The sequence below is a fragment of the Stylophora pistillata genome, chromosome 1, assembly GCF_964205215.1.
Source record: "Stylophora pistillata chromosome 1, jaStyPist1.2, whole genome shotgun sequence".
NCBI classification, from domain to species: Eukaryota; Metazoa; Cnidaria; class Anthozoa; order Scleractinia; family Pocilloporidae; genus Stylophora; species Stylophora pistillata.
The window spans coordinates 24,315,101-24,321,267 of record NC_142519.1 but is presented as its reverse complement, the minus strand read 5'-3'; the positions used below and the strand labels follow the sequence as shown (position 1 = coordinate 24,321,267).

At 36.9% G+C, this 6,167-nt stretch overlaps 1 pseudogene; it reads right to left on the bottom strand.

Moving 5' to 3' along the window:
* Positions 1–376: 376 nt before the first annotated feature.
* Positions 377–2,413, bottom strand: LOC148741772 (uncharacterized; annotated as a pseudogene).
* Positions 2,414–6,167: the final 3,754 nt, after the last annotated feature.

The following is a 6,167-nucleotide window of genomic DNA, read 5'->3' as shown; positions in this document are numbered from 1 at the left end:
CAACATTCATGCAACATAGCTCAAGCTGTCAGATCATTTTAACTGAAGCTCTGTAGGTGGCAACTTTTCATTTTGAAAAATACTTGACTGTTGTATTTTTAACCCAAATTTATTTTGTTACTTTTAAATAAAACCAATAAGTTGCGTTGATTTCTATGCACTGTGTTTAAGGTAAGTGACAGGGAAATGGACAGCATCCACTGTTAGGATACAACTTTTATTCTGAACATTTACAAATGATAGAAAATAATAAAATTATACCACTGTATTAAAGAGCTTGTATTCTATGAAAATAGAATGTTTGGTCTTTTAAAATGTCTACTTCACACAAATTATCCTTTTTTCTGCAAAATTAAAATGTGGCTAAGGTATAAGGATCACACTTTCATGACATACCTAAAATTTCTGCCTTCTGCAAAGTTATGGCAGTCCCAACAAGCAAAACCATACTAATGCTCATAAAAAATGAAAATAATGAATGCTCAGTTTCAAAATAATTTAAAAGTCAAAAGTGCCCCTAAGCATCCTTTGGCTTGAATGCACCTTGCAGTAAAGTTAGCAAAGCAGTATTCTGCACTTGCATTTGCTGTAGGAGCTGGTCCTGCTGTTTTTGATGGCTTTTGATGTTGTCTAATAACACCTTTGTGAGATTCTCTTGCTGTATCATGAGATTTTCTTGTTGGATTTTTTTCACATCAAGCTCAGCCTTCCTTAATTGAAGCTCCTCTCTTTTCAGGCTGGCATCGAATTCAGCCTTTTCTCTTAAGTAAGCGACAGTTTCAGTGCCTGTGGAACGCTTGCGTTTCTTTTGTTCTTGTTCACCCTTCCTCTTCTTGCTCTGAGCAAATGTTTCCATTAAAGCCTTTCGCATTTCAACTGCCTTTGCAGTCTCTTCCTCTGCCTTTCCCCTTTTTCTGAACCCAGTTGCTGATCTTCAGCATCTCTCTTTTTAATTAGTTCAACAATGTCTGTCATAGAGTCATCAAATGGTGTATGTTGCGGGGCAATCCCACTGGACTTTTCTTCTTCTATTATTTTATTCTTTTGCTCTTTCTCTAGCAGGATGTGGTGATCACGTATAGATTTCTGATTCACAGTAAACCTGGGAGATTCATGCTCTTTTAAGGACTCACTTATTCTCTCCCAAACTTGACTTCGCTGTTCACTTCCTCGTTTGTACTTCCAAGGTTCAAACAAATACATTTCTTGCAATAACACATCATTGTGTTGAACAGTCCACACCATTGGCCTTTTAACACTGTAAGGGCAAATATATTGTGAGGAAAAAGTTACAGAAACAATATAAATAGATTTGTTGTTTCCATTGTTACATATGACATCACTTTTCTATGAATATATTGCAACTAAAAATTTTGATTGTGCTGCAAAAAATATTCATTAATGGTATGTTGCCAAACAAATAACATACATTTGCTCAAAACTCTTACATTAAAATTTTAAACTTGAGATCATCAACATGGCTAAGAGACGGCTAGTCCAAATCAATTCAAGACTTCATTTCAGAGAACAGATGATTCAAAGAATGGCAATTTCATTAAAGCAGTCAAAGGAAAGATTTATAGTTTGATAATTCAACAAACAGCCTTTTAATTTTGAGAGCAAAAACCTTTCAGGTTACAAATGCCATAACTCTTTTTTTCGTTCTTGCTATTCTTTAGTATGACTGGTTTTGTTGACTGATTTCCCTGGATCCCTTCGTAGTTTAATGTGAGCAGAAAATTATTTTCGAGACTGAGCTCTGATTTCCGAAGAGCTCCAAGAGTAACACAACAACTATGCACAACAATCATGTGACTAAATTTAGCCTTGGAATTTAGCCAATTTGATTCAGAGTAGAAACGGATTAAAGAAAGATACAACTGAAAATTAAGTTGTGTCAGAAAAGAAAGAATATTCTAAGAAATGAAGGCTGATAGTTTCTAAAGAAACTGTTTGGGGTTGCGTCGGTGGGGGTAACGAAATAATTTGGATATATCAACAAAGTTGAAATGGTAAATTGGCCAAGTTATCCAAATTATTCCGATATCCCCACCGACGCAGCCCCAAGCAGATTCTTTAGAAACTATCAGGCTTTATTCTTTTTAGGTTAGGCAGACATTTTGAAGATACCTTTCAAGATATTATTGGCAATATTCATCTTCAAATTTTATTAACGACGTTCTTGTTCAAGTTTCAATGAATTTTTTCATGGGACTATTTAATTTAAGGCAAATGTATATTTTATGAAGTTCGATTTCAAATAAAATTTTACATCACTTTCATAAAAAACAAGTTCAAATTCTCTTCAAATGTTTAAAAAAGATACATGTTAGGTTATTATTTCATTAAATTATAAAATAACTTTAACCTGTATCTTTAAATACTCTGAGTAGATAAACGACATCAAGTCCATTAGGAAGGGCTACTTACAACATATCTGACTTCTGCAATAAACTGACGCCAGAGTCAGCTCATAATTCAAACGTACCATGACCGAAAACAACCCTTTTCACCTACACCTCAGTCCCATGCAAATCGATCAAGCACAACTGACCAATAGCATATAATGATATAAAACTTCTCCCCCTGCACTTTCCTGGCATATTCAAACAACAAAGCCTGTCGGATAAGGACGAGGCTTGGAAAAAAGGTCCTTCCCTGTACAAAGTTCCACTCCAGCAAATATTCTACACGACATAATATAAAAGTAGTGGGGACACCTTTAGTGAGAACTACTACTAGTTGAACAGTGACTGGGAAAAAGGGGAATAGATGGTCACTTGCCACAACCAGGGTTGGTAAGTACCGGTAAAGTTCTCATATTTTGTCTTTTTCATCCAGTTGTAAATGTACATCTAGGCCTGCAATCACATATTGGATCTATTCCATCTGGTCTTAGTGGATGTCTGGTGGCAATTTGCGCAAAATGTTGCATTCCTTAATTCTAATAATTGTTGTTTCACAGACCTTTTTCAACATGACTGTAATGGCTTCTGAAAAAAATATGATTTACATGACTACAAATTTAAAAATAATGGCCACTTAGACAACGATACCTATGAGAGAATTTATCCAGTTGGTTCTCAATCAGCCACGTGCTATGGGCTACCTAAACTGCACAACGCTCAGCAGCCTAATGAAACACCCCCTTTTCGACCCATAGTATCGTCAATAGGGACCACAATTACAATTTATCTGAGTTCCTTTGCAATCTTTTAGAGCCACACGTCCCACGTATGTACAACGTCCGCGACACGTTTTCTTTTGTACATGAAATCAATCGGTTATCAACCTTAGGGAAGATCATGGTCTCTTTCGATGTTTAGAGTTTGTTCACTAGTATACCTCTTGATGAATGCATTGATCTGGCGATCACATAAATTTATCAAGGTAACCCTGGTCTTAAGATAAACGCCGCTGACCTAAAAATGCTTTTTACCTTCGCAACAGCAGAGACCGGTTACTTATTTAAGGGTGTGTTTTATGATCAAATAGATGGGGTTGCCATGGGGTCCCCACTTGCTCCAGTACTTGCAAACCTTTTTATGGGACATCATGAAAAAACTGGCTAGATAAATATTCATCCTCTGAAGTTCTGTTCTACAGATGCTATGTTGATGACACCTTTTGCTTGTTCAATAGCGAGGAGGACGCCCTCGTGTTCATTGATTATATCAACACCAGGCACCCTAGTATTCGTTTCACAATGGAAAGGAAAATTGATAAGATATTATCGTTTCTTGATATATTGTTAGACAACAGTCATCCATCCATCGTCACCAGTGTATATCGCAAGAAGAGGTTTACTGGTGTTCTTACTAATTATTTCAGCTTCACCCCTTTGATTTACAAACTGGGCTTAGTCAGAACATTGGTTGACAGAGTATAGAAGATCAATAATTCCTGGGCTAGTTTTCATCTGGATGTTAAGAAGCTTATTTTCTTGCTACGGAAAAACTGTTTTCCATCTTGGGTCTTGGGCCATAGACTGGATCATTTACCGGTATCTAGCTAAGAAAAATAATCCTTCTCTTATTGGGCAGAACGCCTCATCTGACTCCGAGAAACCTTCTTCGCACTATTATAAACTTCCTTATGTTGGCCGGTTTTCAAAAATCGCACAGACAAGTTAAGACAACTACTCAAACGTTATTGTAAAGCTGATTTAGATGTTAAATTAGTCTTCAGTACGTTTAAACTCAGAAACGTGTTCAGTGTGAAAGATTCAGTACCGCTAGGTCTCCGTTCGCTTGTCGTTTATCAATTTTCGTGCGCTGGCTCTAATGCCAGTTCCACTGGTGAGACCACTCGCCATATTTGTACACGAGTTCGTAAGCACTTCTTGTCAGACAAGTCTTCGCATATTTACAGGCACCTGCAATCATCAAGGGCCTGTCTTGATTCTTGTGATACAGAATGTTTCACGATCTTCGATTCTGCCCCCTCAAAATTCCAAATTAAGATAAAAGAAGCATTGCATATTAAGTGGGAAAAACCCATTCTTAATCAGCAATTGAAGCATCCAGATTTGTCTCTTTCCTTTTAATTATGTTGTTCCTTTTGTCTTTTACTCATTTATTTTTTTTTTTTTGGTCCAGTTATGCGCGAGCTATTTTCATTTCTCGGGTATTTAATGTTCATATTGTAACGTAAGCCCTGACACGTAATTTATAACGTACCTTAATATAAATTCAAAGGTACAACCGTTAAAAGCTCATATGCAACTGAAGATGACATGAGAATGTCAAGACATGTCTTCTACATTGAAATTTAAAGTTGTCGTTTCTATATTGAGAGTTACTGTCACTCTGCTGTCTTTACGTGTGTTTGGTAACACTATCCACTACAAATTTAATTTTCACATAACATTTTACAGCTCTTGCAGTGTACAACAGAATTCCCTCTGGTTTTGAGGCTCTGAGTAATCTAGGTATTCCTCAGCTACCATGTACGAAGGTTCTCAAGAATGTTTTAAAGGACGCTGCTGAGAAACCTGGAATCTATGAAAATTATTTCCAGAGTCAATGTGCAAAGTATCAAGAGTATCAGAAGCAGAGGGAGAGTACTGGACACCCACAGCCTCTTGAGATTGGAGTAATGCTGTGGGATGAATTCAAGGCAAACATTGTAAGTTCTAAAATTATTCTTATATCAATTTATTCTTCCTTTATTTCAATTTAATCTAATAGCACATAATTTTCAGGATTCCTTTCAGTTATTACCATGGCATATCAATTACATGTATAATATATCAAAATAGTTATGTTTTATTTTAATGGCAAATAAAATTTAACATTATTTTACACTAGGGTATACTCTGTAATTTGAAATCATTTATTTGGCTAATCTGAACATAGCCTGTATTTACCCATTTGTCTTTCAGATCCAGATGAAGGTTGCTTGGAATCTTAAGGGTGGCTCTATCTCAAGCTTCACCATGGCACCTGATAAACCTGCCTGTTTTAGATGATGCGTACACATTAGCCATCCAGAGTGGGTGCCAAAAGGCCAGCTACATTGTCCAGTTTCTGTGGAGGGACCTAACCTCGGGGTACGATTTGATTGGGCCTTACATCCCTGTTTCCAGTTGCTGCAAGCGTAATAACTGTATTATTTTCACCTCCTCGTTTTTGTGCATATGAACTTGATAAATAGCAGATATACTACGATAATGGCCACGCATATCTTAGAAGTTAATTAGATGATGAGACATTTATATTAAAAGGAATAGTTCAAAAATAAAGCATTTATGTTGCTGAATGTCATTTCCTTTAAAGTTATTGTTAAAATATGAAGATCACGGTCAAATGAAGCCACAATAACCAGGTAAAGCACAGCTGATTGGTTATAAGATATTTGTATATTTCAATTTCAACATTGTCCTCCAGTTGCTCCACCTTTTAATGATGTTTTCGAAAATTATGATGACGCTTGAGTAGTCCAGTGGTCAGTGCGCTGGAATCTGGGTCAGATGGCCCGGGTTCAAGTCCTGGATGGGGCTTGACGTTGTGTCCTTAAGCAAGACGCTTCACTCACATTGCTTCGTCTTCTCGGATAGGACGTAAAGCCGGAGGTCCCGTCTCCTGCATCTGTCAATTAGTTAATTTGGTTCGGGAGGGGACGTTAAAGAACCCACATCACGAGATTACTGTGAGGTGGTCTGGCTT